Source organism: Neophocaena asiaeorientalis, unplaced genomic scaffold (assembly GCF_003031525.2).
Source record: "Neophocaena asiaeorientalis asiaeorientalis breed wild unplaced genomic scaffold, Neophocaena_asiaeorientalis_V1.1 scaffold307, whole genome shotgun sequence".
NCBI lineage: Eukaryota > Metazoa > Chordata > Mammalia > Artiodactyla > Phocoenidae > Neophocaena > Neophocaena asiaeorientalis.
This window is the reverse complement of record NW_020171817.1, coordinates 1,069,746-1,085,752: the sequence shown is the minus strand read 5'-3', so window position 1 is coordinate 1,085,752 and position 16,007 is coordinate 1,069,746.

Below are 16,007 nucleotides of genomic sequence, written 5' to 3'. Positions count from 1 at the left end.
CTGTGCACCCAGATCTCACCCCAGCCCGCCCCTGCTGGAGTCCCCCTGTCACCCTCCTGAGCAGGTTGTCAGCATCCCTCGCTGGAGAGAAGTTATTCTCTTCACCAAGCGTGGCCTCTTCACCCCTTTTCACATGTGACTCACGTTGCCTGAGTCCCCTTCGGTGGCAGCAGGTGAGGGGCTGACCTGGTGGATGAGGGCTCTGTGCAGGGTTCCATGGGGATGGGATGGATGAAGGAAGGAGGGGGAGGGGAGGGGAGGGGATGCCAGCCTGAGAAGGGCCTCCGGACAAGGAGGCAGCATTGAAACCAAACAAAGGCTGCCGGCGGAAGCAGAGACGGGAGGGGCAGGGAGCAGCCGTTCTGAGGGTGGAAGGAGATCGGGGCACACACGGGGCCACAGCGGTCTCTATGTGGACCAGAAGCCGAAGTTCGCGACGGGGCAGCCGAGAGCCGCCGGGCACTCAGTGGCCATCGGCTTCTTCCCAGGTTTACTTCTCCCAGCCAGACGCACTAACACTCGAGTCATGACTTTCCCCATGGCAGGATCACGTGTTTGTGATCTCTCGTCCTGTCTTAGTCCGTTCCGCTGCTGTAACAAAGACATCACGGAGCAGGGAGCTGAGGAACCACAGAAATTCACCTCTCACGGTTCTGGAGGCTGCAAGTCCTAGGTGTGGGCAGATTCCGAGTCTGGTGAGGGTCCCTTCCTGGTTCCTGGTTCATAGACAGATGGCCAGACAGATGGTCTTCCCACTGTGCCCTCAGTGGCCGAAGGGGCGGGAGCTCTCTGGGGCCTCTTCGGTAAGCACCGTAACCCCACCCACGGGGAATCCACCCTCATGACCTAACCACCTCCCAAAGCCCCCGGGAGGCAACACCATCACCGCAGAGGGTCAGTTTCAACATCAGAGTTTTGGAGGGATGCAAACATTCAGACTTAACACCTCCCTTATGTTTTTCCTTTCCCCACTTCATTTTCGGTAATGAAATGGAAGGAATTGAAAGCTTAACATAGAAACTCCTCTACTGAAAATGATCCCAACCACCAAAGAGAAAGAATAGTTATGTGATGTGATAGAAGCGCTACATATCACTTCGAAAGCAATCAGATTACAATATATAAATGTATCAATGTAATGCCTTGTATGTCTTAAACATACACAATGTTATATGTCACTATATTTGACTTTTTTTAGAAAAGAATGGAAGGAATAAACTCCTGTATTGGTTACCTGTCCATGTCTGCCGCTCTTAGTAATGACCCCCTCAGCCAACCTGGGAGACAAACGTCACGTCTGGAGTCATTTAGAAGAGAAAGGTACTTTTCACCCCTGTCTCGCTCCCTGGCCACAATTTTTCCTAACCGTATCGGATTTTCCCTTTGTTGCCTCCGAAGGTACCAGACTGTTCGTTTGTCTGAGTTGAGTTTTTTCCCTTCACTTTCACACCCTGAGGCCTATCTGTCTACAGTTGTTTGGTTTTTGTTCAATTTTTTAATCGGATCTCATTGTTCACTATTTTATGTGTTCTGACTTCAATATTTCACGGCCACATTCAGGATTCCAGAACCTTGGGCTCAGGAACAAGCCACTGAGGTTCATCCCTGGGAGCCGAGTGGCACCTGTTCCACTCAGAGAGTTCGTTCCCAGACCCTGGAGAAACATCCCTAAAAATTAGAAATTCAAAATGAGCACAACTGTGGTAGGAAACCAATCCTCCCTGCAGCAAAAGACACCGTTTCATCTCTTCTGGATGTTTCGGGCTGGAAGTGGTGATGTTGGCTCTGCCTTGTGGGCGAGCTTCTGGGGGCAGAGGCGGACAGGAAGGGGGGCCTGGTGTCCCAGCCCCGCAGACGTGCATCGGAGCCTCAAGGAGAGAGAACCGACAGCAGGAATCTGGGCCAGTAGCTGACTCACCAGGGGTTCAGAGCCACCAGGGTACCCGTGGTACTTTGTGGCACCCCCATGGCACTGGGGTACGGGGGCAGGAAGGGAGAACACAGCACAGCTTGTTCCACGAACCTGGGAGACCCAGCCCAAAGCAGGGAGGGGAGAGCCGGGCCTGAGCACAGGTGCCACGCTGCCCCCGGAACACACGATGGCTCTGCCTTCCTGCAGCTTCGAGAGCTTGGATAAGACCTCGGGGGAGACAAGAATGAGAGAGGAAAGAACTGCTCTTCTGCTGACAGAGGCCCCAGAAATAACCAGCGTGGAATGTGACGAGAGTCTGCAGAGATTCCCTGATACGCAAGTCGGGGGGAGACCAGTCAGTGACATTTCATTCCGTTCTCGTCATTAGAATGTCTTCACAGGAACCCACAGACTGACGCCTAAGACGTTCCAGCTTTGCTGGTGGGCAGGATTTCCCTCCCCCAGAGCCACGCCAGGATGGGAATGCATTTCCTTACCACGTGCTTCCACTCTAGCCCCTTCTGTTCCTCACTGACATCTGGGGGTCCACTTGGACCTCCTCGTAACCTCCGCGCCATCCCCGTGTTACTGCTTTTCTGTCCACTTGAGGACAGGCGGGACGCGCTGCTCCTACTGGGAAAAGGGCGCCTTCCTCACCACCCTCCTGATGACAAGCGTTAGAATCTCTGTCTGTTTATGTCCTGGTTGAGCACACCCCGAATCCCCACAGCCTATCCTTTACCTTACCCCAAAGCAAATGTGCGGCAGGGTTTATAACAGAGGAAACTCCAATCTCAGGGTAATTTACAAAGTATGAGACCTTCATGTATATGACCAGACTGCAGTGCGTAGGGAGCATTGTCCTAGTTACGCAGGCAATATTTTTAAGTAACAGTTAATAGCCAACTGCTTGGAGCTTTATTGTTTCCCTTCTTCTTTAGGCTCCACAAAAACCAGATATAATCTCATCCTCAGGGTCCTGAGCCAAACGCCATACAGCAAAGGTTCAGACTAGCAAACTAACCAGGAGGAGGTAAATTAACCAATGAGAGGAGTATACAATTAGAGTTTCAGCTCAATCCGCTCTCTAACTGTACGACCAGGACTCCTGGGGCAGCTTTCCGGCATGCAGAATAGACTTTATTTCAAAGAAACAAATGCCTTGTCATGCAGCCAGACCAAATGCCATGATGGCAACTACCACTAGGATAGATGGCACCTTTGGGTACCCCCTCCCAGGGGAACCAGAATCAGTTGCGTATGACTTGACAAGAAGATGACACCCTTGTGCAAAGCAAAGGGGTACCCATCCTCTGGGCAGACAGGGGCCCATGCTCAGACACATGGCTTGGTAAGTGGATACATGCCAGATTTCAGTGCCCAGTCTCTCCTTGTGCAGTCCACAACCTATACAACCTTACCCAGAGACCCAGGCCAAGCTTTGGAATCTTCTCCCACCACTTGGCACAGGTTGAGGAAAGAGAGCTGAACAAAGGGAATCTTCTGCCTCAAGAAGGCACCAGTCTCTGCCTGCTGATTGATGGTCCCTGATCTCACCTCCAACCCACCCTACCCAGTCCCCACTCACCTCTACCAACCAACCAAAGTTAATAAGGTGACACCCTAGCTAAGATTTATTCTGGAGGCGAAACTGCTAAGTGGAACAAACACATTGACTTCTCTCTAATCTTGCTTGTTCACTGCCATTCTTCATATTGACTCGGAACTCACCTTGTTCCATTATAACAACAGTCATTCACAACCTTGCTCCATGACCTGAAATTTTTGGAATGTCGCTCCCTCCAAGAAGCGGTCTGTCTCTGGTGCCCAGGCTGGGTGAAAGGTCCCTCCTGGGGCTCCCCAGCACCTCCCCTTGACCATGGTGTGACTATAATCGCTTATTTGCTTTTTGTCTCTTCTACTAGGACATAAGCAACCTGAGAGATAAACCGGGTCTTGTTCACCTCTGCACAAATTCCAGCACTTGGCTTAAAATATTTGTTGAATAAATGGTCTAAGACAGAAAAATTTTGCTGGTGGTGTAACCGCACTAGTTTGCTAGGGCTGCTGTAGCAAAGACCACAGACTGAGTGCCTTGAAACAGTACAAGTTTCTGTTTAATCCATTTTACCCGGCACCGGAACCCCACAGGGTCATCAGAGAGATCTTTCTAAAGCACAAATCTGGTTACGTCACTCGTCTGCATAAAGTTCCTAAAAGCCCCCTGCCTCATGCCTGCAACACCCTCCATCTGTGGTGCCGTGCCCTCTGGAATCTGGGTCCTCCGCCTCTCGCCAGCATTCCCACCGTTCACTTTACAGTGAAGGAGCACGGGGCCGCTGGGGAGCTGTTCCTTATTCACGAGATGGATTAGCTTCCCCTCCGACAAGCTCCATTGCATCCTATCACAGGGCTACTCACTGGGCTACGATCACCTGTTTACCTCTCTGTCTTCCCCACTCGACTGGGAGCACCTTGCAGGCAGGCACTGCGTTTTCTCCAGTTTCTAATAGAGGGCCTGGCACTTAGTAAACTCTGGTCGATTCCTGTGGAGTTGAATTGTGTCAGAACCAACAGGGCCCCCAGAAGTGGATTTCCTCCCGCTCCTCTGCCACCCCCTTGGCCGACGTCCCTGATTACTACCCACTGTTTGGTCTCTTGTCAACAATATGCTCCAGCCTGGGTCTTAGACTCCACCCTGGATCCCGGTGTGCCCTCTCCAGACCTCCTTGTCTGAGCTCCCAGATTTTCAGCCTGTCTTTAGACTCACGTGGCTGAGTGCTGAGTGAGGACCACCCTTTGACCCCAGTCATCCTCTGTGGAACTGAACCGTATCAGAATCCACAGTGCCCTGGGAAGTAGATTTCCTTCTCTGAACCTCTGTCTCCTTTGTCTGAGCCCCTACTGAACACCAATACTGACCAAGTGGACCTGTGTCCTTACCACTTGCCCAGGGCTCTACTGAGCCTCTAAGACTTTTCATGCATTATCAAACTTACCTCTCACAGCAATCCCATAAGCTAGGGACTTACGGTGCCAATGAGGAAACAGTCTCAGAGATTAAGAGACTTACTTACCACTGGTCTACACTGCCCCCTGACCAATGGAACACTTAGTAAGCATGGGATTTGCTAACACTTAGAAGTCACATATCGAAAGTACATGTGAAGGCTAAAAAATGCTCTGGATAACATAGCCAAAAAGTTCTGATGAGCAAATTCACGTTTTGAAAGTCATCAGAGAGAACAGCCATATCCTTCCAGAAAATACCCCTCTGTGCCATGGCCAAAAAGCGGATGAAAAGTCCGACAAAGGGTAACATTTATTATGTTCTCAGGCTTTGAAAACTTTGAAAAGAATTAGTTTAGAGAAAGTTCATTTTCAACAGGTTAGACAGACAATTAAAATCAAGCCGGTTTCCTTCTTTGGTCCCTTCACCCAGCAAACTCTGTCAGCCTCTGGGGCCAGTGCTCTTAGCCTGACATGCAGTGCCAGGGGCGTTAGCTGCTTTCTCAAGTGCTGTTTTCCAAGACTTCTCTGTGATGGGGATCAGTGGTTTCCTTCTCTTGTCCTTGTGAACTGAAAGGGATGCCCTCCTAGCAACCGGAAGGGGAGACCTGTCACCACCCTCAACATATGGAATAGAGATCATCTCCCAGCAATAGTCTTAGGTAATTAAACTTTTCTTTGTGCCATGATTTATCCTCTGGGAAATATTTACCCCTTTAACCTTTAGACTTTACATATAAAATGTAGCTTCTTTGCAATTAGGATTAAGTTCTGTTTCAAGGGACAGAAAATCAAGCAGTGACTTACACAAGTTAGAAGATGAGCTCTCTCTCCCATGAACCTAGGCAGCCCATGACCAGTGGGGCTTGAGTTTGTCTTATTTTGTGGCTTTAATCACCCTCCACAAATGGCTTCTGCCTCATGGTCCAAAATGGCTGACCAGATCCAGTCATCTCATCATATCCCAGCCAGCAAGAGAGGCAAAAGGGCAGGGAAGGAATAACCCCTCTTTTAAGGACTCTTCCTGAAAGCTGTATATACCATATTGACCAGAACGTAACACAAGGCCATCTAAGCTTCAAGGGAGGATGAGCAACATAATCTTCGCCCTGGGTGTCTTCAGCAGCGTGTGAACGTGCCTCTCAGACATCCGACCGCAGGGAGTGCAGTCGTGCGAGGGCCCAGCTGCTGTGCTCTGAAACCCATCACTGCATTTGCAGCGAGATCAAGCTTGCAAAAGGCTGCTCCCAGCCTGAGGGCATCAGTAATTCTAAGGCAGCTCTTTGCTAGGAGTCGTATGACTTCTGTGATGGGCAACATCGGCTAGAGGACTGTATGAACTATCTGCGGCTGCGTAACAAATGACACCACATTTTAGTGGCTAAAAACAACACACATTTATTATCTCTCAGTTTCTGTGGGTCAGGAATTCAGTGCTGTTTGGCTGGATCCTCTGCCTCAGGATCTCCCTCAGAGCTGAAGTCAAAGTGTGAGCCAGAGCTGAGGTCTCATCTGAGGCCTGACTGGGGAAGGACCTGCTTCCAAGCACCCCTGGTGGTGGTTGTCAGGATGCATCTCCTCCCAGGTTGCTGCCCTGGGAGCCTCAGCTCTTTCCTAGGTCATGGCTGGAGGCCACTTTCAGTCCCAATCTGGCAGCTTGCTCCATCAAAATCAGCACGAGAGAGAGTCCAGGAAGGTGGGGTCACAGGCTTTTGTAACAGCATCGGGGAACGGACATCCCATCACTTTGCCATCTTCTATTCATTAGGCGCTAGTCACTAGGTCCAGTTCATTCTCAAAGTGAAGGGATTATACAAAGTCATGGGTACCTGGAGGTAGGGGTCATCGGGGCTCATCTCTGAAATCTGCCTGTCACAAAGGTCCAAAACGTGCCAAACTTTCTTTAGAACTGCACTGTAGTGTAAGATGTTCCCATCCAGCTCCTCCCTTCCTCCCTCCTTCCCTCCTTTCCAACCTCCCTCCCTCTCTTCCTTCCCTCCCTCCCTCCCTTCCTTCTTTCCTTCCTTTCCTCCCTCCCTCCCTTCCTTCCTTCCCTCCTTTTCTCCTGCACTTGAGGTCAGACCTGCTCTGTGTTCTGGTGGCCCCTCCAGCCTTCCTCTAGCTGCCTTTCCATCTTTCCTAGCAGACATTGTCCCTAACAAAGTCCTTGCACGTTTAATCCCTTCTTAGCACCTGCTTCTCAGAACACCAAGACTAACACAGTGGCCATGGGCCAGCTAAAATTGTGTACTTTCTGTTGCTGAGGAATAAGAGGAGAAAGGATTCTGAGAAGTCTTGCCAATATCCCTAATATAATTCTGAAATCACCCACCTGTGGGTCTCAGCACATTCGATATTAAAGGTAAAATACAACTTTCCCCCCAAGAAATTTAAATAGCTGGAAAGACATATTTCTACCTTGGTCCATATATGTCTATTGTATGTGTTACAGTAATCCTTAACCTGACTTAGAATTTAAATTTCTAGACAGTAAGAGTCTAAGAATAAAATCAATATGAAAAAAATGATGATTCCAAATCTTATTTTTTATTGCATAATTTTAAAGACAGACCTTAGGCCCCCCAAGTTTTTTAAGTTGCAATTTTCACCTAAGTCCTTAATTCTGTACTGATTTTCCAAAAGTGGTTAGTAGGTTCATCTAAATTTGCTAAGAACTCAGCTTTAGAGAGTGGGCAGGTCTTAGAAACTCAGATAAGGGCTGAACACTTAATTTGGAAAAGCTAACACTGAGTCAATAGGTATAATAAATTGACACGTTTTTGTTTGCCTCACATGACAACAGTCCACTATGTTTTTATTCATCGTGGCTGTGTCTGCTTTATCATTGTTGCTAACATGAAATATGCAAAGAAATACTCTATCTACAGAAAATTCCTCTCATTTCCCTTTTGCACCACACCACTCAGAGCTGATAAAAAGCTGGAGAAAGGGGTTAGTAATCTTTCTTAATACTGTTTCCCTAGGAAGTCCAGATTGCGTAGTTCACAAGCTCAGCCAGGAGGCGGCAGTCATAACCAATGAGAAAATCCTGACCCTCCGCCTCTAGCAGTTTTGCATTGCCCAGCGGATGCTTCCTGGACCTAATCTCATTCTTATGAACGCGATTTCCTTCTTACAAAAACACCAGGCCCAAACAGAAACTAACCTCATCCTGCAGATAAAGAATGTTTGTGCCTTACATGTTGTCAGACTCTCTTAGCTATAGCCAGGCCTTCAGTATTTTCCCAGCAGCAAGACAAGAGGCAGCTGCACATCACGGGAAGCAGAGTGGGCACACGCCCCGCGCTGAAGCCCCACATCTTATCACATGGGCCTTCGTGGTGGGCGGAAGGTGTATGAAGGGGGAGGACTCAGCTGGGCTGCTAGACCGAGTCCAGCTCCGGGAAGGCTGAACAGCTGGAGGATTCTGCAGGAAATAACAAGAAGCGGGGTAGCTGTTCTGTTGAGGTCACAGTGCTGTCCCCAAGCCCTGAGTCACTCAGACCAAGTGCTTTCCCACCAGCAATGCCCACGTGTCTTCCTCATGCCAACGCGGGTCTGGAGAGCTTTCCTGAGAGGCGGTTCATTGAGATGGAATTATTGCCACCTCTTAAGCTACAGAACTAGGATGGCTGCTCAGAGAGTAAAGGCTTCTGGACGGTTGGGGAAGCCACCTAAAGAGTCCAGACCTGACCCCAAGGGCAGTGGGTGCCAGTCAGAGATTTTAAGCAGGGCAGTGAGAGGGTGGACGGAACAGAACGCAGAGGTGGCGAAGGAAAGGAGACAGAGGACGTTCTCTTCCTGTCCCTGAGTCTCAGCATCCAGCCACTTTCATCGTACTTCTCATAACATGTTGTGAGGAGCGACAACATCCCTTAGGCTCCTTCCTCTACTGCGTCTTCGCCAGGGCAATAGCCCCCATTCCCATCGAGTCCCGGGTGAGACAAATGACGGCAGAGCAGCTCGTGGGCTGTGGCATCGGAGGGAGCCAGCTTCAGGATTTGGAGCAGTAACATAAGCTCTCAAACCTTATCTCCTTGTGTATTAAGTAGGGGTGAAAGTACAGCAGCTCAGGGACTGCTGTGAGGGTGGAGAGAGGTCAGACAGGGAAGTCCTCAGGACAGCGCTTGAACTAGAGAAAACGCTCGATAAACTGGTTACCATAGACGGAAATTCTACCTGGGAAGTGCTCATGAAGCCGGGCAAATCCACCAGCAGATGTTGAGCGAGCCCTGGGGCTCATCACACCCACGATTCTATAAAGACCCTGCGCGCGCGCGCACACACACACACACACACACACACACACACACACACAGGCATAAAGGGCTTCTCCCCCATCCTACACACACCCACCGGGTCTGCTTAGAGCCACCCACTTCTTTGCTTCTGCCAAGGTGCCCTGGAGGTGTTCCCTTTTCCATCTGCATGAAAATGCACCCAGAGGGCCCACCTGGGGTTCAGCCCTCTGGGATTCTGTACCCCTGGGATGGCCCTGACTCTGGCCCTCCATCCAGGGCTTACCGGAGCCAGAGAAAGGTCACCTGCTGTTTTTGATAAGTAACTAGAAATGTCGGCTTCTACAGCATCAGACACCTTGAGACCACACCAAGGCTCTGCACGTGTTTGAACCGCAGGGAAGGGCAGGTGTCCTGTGAGGTTAGAAGGATGGTGGGAAATCACAGGAGTCACGTGAGGAAAAGCCATGCCTAGAAACACCACGTTCACACCTGTCGGCCCCTGAGCCGGAGCCCGCGCCTGGGGGGCGAATCCGGCGCGCTGCCTACCCTGCCGCAGGGCCTGCCGGCTCCTCTCGCCCAGCATCCAGTGAGAACCTGCACTGCTTACCAGCTCAGCCTTCACCCAGATCGACTCCAAATGCCTTCCCATGCCAAACGGGCGGGCAGCGAATGGGTCAGCCTTCCATGTCCAAGCTTCCAAAGCTCTGAAAAGGGGTCCCCCAGGAGGCAGCGGCAGCTGCTAGGACCAGACTCTTCTAATGTAACTGAAGTTGTGTAGCAAAACCTGTGAGGCCCAGCTTACAGCTTCCTATGCCCCAAATGTGGTTTTGAAAGTTGGTTTGGTATGTTTTCCCTTCCAAACAAGGAGGCTTGGAGAGTGCATTTGTAGAACTCCCTAAAGGCAGTCAAACCCACTCCAGGCCTCATGCAGAGACTGGGAAGTCAGGGAAAGCCCGACAAGTTTTGGGGGACTGGATCAAGGTCAGAGTTGGAGGAGAATTGACAAGAAGCGACCCAGGGGAAGGTTCACAGACACCCAGGGAGATGATGAAGGATTCTGGAAGCCAGTTAGGAGTTTGGATTTACCTTGAGGGCAATGGGGCACCATCTAAAGGTTTTATACAGGGGAGACGCCGGACCACAGAGTGTGGAACCCTTCTCCCCTCAGGGGTTGGGACGGTGGGTGTGAACTCAGCAGGGAAGAGCATGTGCTTGTGAGGAAGGACCTGGCCTCTCCCCTGACGGTGGGCAGGGAAGGGGACCCTGAGGATCTCGGCTTTAGTATTGGGAGACAGAGGGGGGACGAGGGGGTGTTTGTTCAAAAGGCCAACAGGCCACCAACTCTGAGATCAGAGGGCTAGTTTTAGGTGGGGTGCAGGTATGCATAAACTTGGGGGATGTCTGCACTCTGCTTTCTTGGAAATGCCATCTCCTCCCAGCCTGGAAGCTTCCATCAATCCAGACACAGCAACTGCGTGGCCGTGCCAGGACTGAAAGAGTGGTGCAAAACGGAAAGAAGTTTCTATTGTTTGTGAGGCATTTGTTATCTCTAAATGTGGGACAAAACCAAAGTCCACTGCCCTTCAAGACGGAATAGACTGATTTCTCTTTGTGCACAGGGACTGCAGGGAACTTGAGGCTTGTGGGAAGTCCTTTAAAGTTGAACTATCTTTATGATATCATAGTGTTTTTCTAAAAGGAAAGATAGTATAAATAAATACACAACCTGCAGCACCAATGATAAGTTTTTACATTTTTTCTTTAAATTAATTAATTAATTAATTTTTCACTGCGTTGGGTCTTCGTTGCTGTGCACGGGCTTTCTCTAGTTGACGAGAGCGGGGGCTACTGTTCATTGTGGTGCGTGGGCTTTTCATTGCGGTGGCTTCTTTTATTGCAGAGCACAGGCTCTAGGCGCGCAGACTTCAGTAGTTGTGGTGCACGGGCTTAGTCGCTCTGCGGCATGAGGGATCTTCCTGGACCAGGGCTTGAACCCGTGTCCCCGGTATTGGCAGGCGGATTTTTAACCACTACGCCACCGCCACTGGGGAAGTCCCAAGGTTACATTTTTTTCTATTTAAATATATTAATAAATAAATCCAAGGGCACTCAAGGACACACATCCCTAACCACGGGTCAGTTAGTGCAGGAGCAGACTGGCCAGGCTTTTGAACTGAAACATTTTTATCAAAGCCGCACCGACATTGCACAAATGACCACTCGTTCTCCAAATTGCACGTTTTGTAATACAAGCATTTTAATTTTGCTTGATACGTATTTCCTTTATTTATAAATTTCACCCATTTATATATTTTTCATTTATTTGTTTGTTTGTTTGTTTTAGACAAAAGCGAGGGTTAACAAAAGCTAACCAAAACTACACCCAGAAACATAGGCTTATAGTACCGGAAACTCCCCTCTCAAAAGCAAGAAAGTTTCTTAGCTAATTTGTGAAACCTTGGTAGGCTTCCATGAGATTTCGAAAATAGTTTCATGGCAAGATGGCTCACATATTTCTCCATGAATAGATTAGAAACAGATTGATGATTATTGAAACAGAAAACATAAATACTACTGTATTTCATGTGATCTGAGGCTCCTTCGGTGTTATTTAATGGAACACCAAGCGAGGGGAATTGTTGCCATCTCACTGTATGTGTCACAATGCTTTCTTAGCACTTAGAATTTTTATTTTAAACGTGTTAAAAGAACTCTTTTAGACCTGTTCGAACACAGAATGTATTACATCATGTATCACTCTTCTGCATACACAAAAAGGAAATAGAGGCTAAATAAATTGGTTAAGGTATGCCTAAAACTTTTCCCCATGCAGAATCTACCTCTTTGGAATCACATTTGAGGCAGGACCTCTGGAATCCATGTTTTCCATCCACCACTGTACTATGAGCCATCGAGGGCTTTCAGGAGAATTTTGGTAAGGCCGTATTTCTTCTAAAAGTGCTCCACAGTTGTCTTCAGGATTTTCCTCCAAACCTCTGACACCCGTTCTCTAAGCTTTGATGCCCATACAGTACCAGCAACACTATGACACACAGCTGCCTACTTCACAGCTCGAGTAAGAGATCTCAGAATGGCTAGAGCACGAGAAAGTGTTCCTCCTAAAATCAGTGAAATGGGTGCAACGGACTGAATGTCCCCCTAAAATTCATATGTAGAAATGCTAATCTCCAATGTGATGGTATTCAGAGGTGGAGCCTTTGGGGGGGTGATTGGGTCATGAGGGTGGAGCCCTCAGGATGGGATTAGTGCCCTCGTAAAATGGACCCCAGAGAGCTGCCTCCTCTTTCTGCCCTGTAAGGACAAAATGAGAAGTTGTGACCTGGAAGAGGGCCCTCACCCAACCCTGCTGGCTCCTTGACTGCCATGTTTCAGTCTCCAGAATTGTGAGCAATAAATGTCTGATGTTTATAAGTCACGAAGTCTGTGGCACATTGTTATAGCAACGGGAACTAAGACACATGATCACTTGAATTTAACATGCGCTTTTGCTGTCTCCCATCTCCACTTCCCCCCAATCAGACACAGGGGTGTGTGTGTGTGTGTGTGTATGTGTGTGCGTGAGTGTGTGCACATGTGCATACATAAAGATAACTTCGGGAGAAGGAGGAAAATCTGGCATCCGTGATAAAAAGTAGGAAAGACCACATTTGAAAAAAGCACGACAAACCCATGGTTTCGGTTGATCACAGCTGTCAACCATCCAGAATACCCGAGGCTAGTCCACAGCATGACTCAGACATACGGGAAGCTAGACCTCGTGCATTAGGAAGCCAGGGGGATACTCACCAGACAAAACAGCACAGGCTTTGGGGGCAGCCCCTGCGGGGAGTGGATGGTGGTTTTCTCCTTTAACTTGCCCAGTGACGCTCCCATTACCGTGCTCCCTGAGCTCCAGGTTACTCAGCTGCAAAAAAGGACAATTATGGTCCATGTCTCACAGGGGGTGGTAAAGAATAAATAAAGCCACCTATGGAAATGCCATGAATAAAGGCCAAATACTTTTTGGTTGCCCCCGCCCCATTTATCCCGCCCTCAATATATAGCCCCAAGCTTTACCCCAAAGACTGAAAATAAATCAGAACTGAAAACAGAAAAACCAGAAAAAAAACCAGAGAAACAAAATTAAAGCATGTTTTTTCTGTATTTTACGGATTCCTGAGAGGAGACAATTTCTCCTGAAAACATATTTTTGTGCGACAACATATAAACGTAACAGCTAAGGACTGGGGGCACTTTTCTGGCATTCTACTACAGGGGTTTATACAATTCTTAAAGCTTACACTCAATTTGCAGTTACTACGAAATATTGGCTCTATACCCCATGTTGTACAATACATCTTTGCGGCCTGTCTTACACCCAGTTGTTTATACCTCCCATCCCCCCACCCCTATATTTCCCCTCCCCCGCCACTGCTAACCTCTAGTTGGTTATCTGTATCTGTGAGGCTGCTTCTTTTTTGTTCGATTCACTATCTTTTTAAGAATAGTATGTTTGCATGGCTCAGATCTGTAGAGAGATGAGCTCTGCTCTGTCCTTGGTATCCATGAATGGAGTCAGACTCTTCCCAGGCAGTGGCAAGTTCAGCCATGGGCAGACGGTCAGCGATGACGCAGCAGATCCCAAGCCTGGCTGCTCAGAATGGCTCTACCCTCCCTTTCCTAGGTATACCTCCTGCAGCATCCTCCCGGGCCACACCAGGTGAAAGGCCCCAGCACAGGACAAGCAAATATAAAGCTCTGCCTACCAGGAAGCCCACAAACCTCCTTCCCTGGGGTTGGTTCCAGTCAAAGGTTGGGCTTGGCTGCAGTGGGCAGGAAGCCCAAAACGTAACCCAAAACTCAACAACGACTTTCTTTTATGGCTCTGGGAGATCAATGAATCACTTTGCCTTGGTTTCCCATCTCTATAATGAGAAGAATAGCCTCGTCTCCTCTGTGTGTTTGGAGGACTAAGAATTTGTGAAACGTGACTGCTTTGTACCCTCTAAAGAGTGGAACACAGAGGTATCGCTAAATACGACTAAGGCATGATTATGGCTGAACTTCCAGCCTGACCATTCAGTAAACCATATTCCATATTCCCCTATGTATATATACTGAGAGAGAGAGAGAAAATAACTCTCTCTCTCATTCACTCCTTCCTGTACTTGGTGTGTGCCGTTTATTTCCCCTCTGCTTCTAGAAACAGCACTCCTTTTCACTGGGCTTCTGCACGCTCCCTACCATAACCACAGCACCCCATCCCGTCTCATCCCTATTTGGGAGCCCCAGGCAAAGACCCAGGCCTCAGGTCTGGCTAGTTAGAAGACTCCATCTTCATTAGCCCTGGTTTCCCTGAAAGCAGAGTGCCTCACGTAGCAGTTTATTTGGGAAGAAGGTCCAGGGAGCAGGAGTGAGGCGAGGAAGAAAAGTCACCACAAAGATGTGCTACTGGCCACCAAGGCAGCTGCCTGGAGAAAGACCTTGCGAGGCTCTTGGAGAAACCCATACAGGGCATCTCGGAACCATCCGCCTGAAGGACGAAGGACAGGAGCGTTTCTCCGGTGGTCCCTGCCCCAGCCTCACTGGCCCTTATTTACAGGTTGATCCTGTGAGAGTGCTGGGAGGGGGCCATGCAGGCGTCCCTCACCAGGGCTTAGGGGAAGCACGGTGGGAGCTGGAAGCATCCCAAGCTGAGATGGGACACGTGAGCCCCGAAGAATCCTGACCGACGGAGTGTGGACGCAGCGCCTAAACAGCCCTGCAGAGCAGGGAACATCGTGACAGGAGGGAGCACCTTGCTGGACAGGACCACCTTGCAACTCACAACAGTCAAGCAGGAGCCCCTTGAACTTGTCGTGCCCTTGGAGACCAAGCGCTTAAGCCTCTGGTGATTGTGGTGAATTTTCTACGAACATATTTAGACAACCAGGAAATCGCAACAAAATCTTATTTTAGTAGATACAGAACTTATAACAGATATCATCTATCTATCTATCTACCTATATTTATCTATCTCTATCTATCTATCATCTATATTTACCTCTATCTCTATCTCTATTTTATCTGTATATCTATCTACCTATCATCTATATTTACCTCTATCTATCTCTAGCTCTATGTATCTATTTTACCTCTCTATCTCTCTATCCATCATCTATCCTACAGAGGGAACTGTCAGGAGGGAGCTTAGTGATCTAAATTTTCTAACGAATCACAACCCTCAGGGTCTCATCTCCTTTTACAGTCTCAACTGTCACCTCTAAGCATGCGATGCTCGCCTCCACATCTTTGGGGCAAACCCCTGTCCTGAAGGTCCCTCCTGCATTTGCAGTGGCATTCTGGTTGCTCCTGCAGGCACGTTCAGCTCTCCACGTCTAAAACAAATCTCCACAACCACACGAAACCTCTCCTTCCTCCCAACCTCCCAACCTCCCTGCCACCTTCCAGAACCCCCCGCCTGGCCTCTAGAGGAGCTGTCCCCTGCTTCCCTGTCTCCTGATCCAATCAGCAGCAGAAGTGACCTCTGTCTGTCTGCTCTGTTGCCTTCCTGCTGCCTGCACCACAGTCCAGGCCTCGCTTCCTTTGCGGGAGAGGCTCCAACAGCCGCCCCTGCACCCTCCACCCCCGGGCTCCCCTGCCCTAGTCCCGCCGGCACACAGCACCCCTGGCCACTCGGCTCCCATGGCTCTCACTGTCCGCTAAATGCAGATTTCCCGTCCTGCAACGTAGAGTTCTCTCTAATTCATGTAGCCAAACAGCCACCCCTGCCGGTTCCACCAAAGCACCGCTTTAAGAAATCCTTCCCAGTTTGCTTCATCAGTAACACTGATAGAAATGGCTGG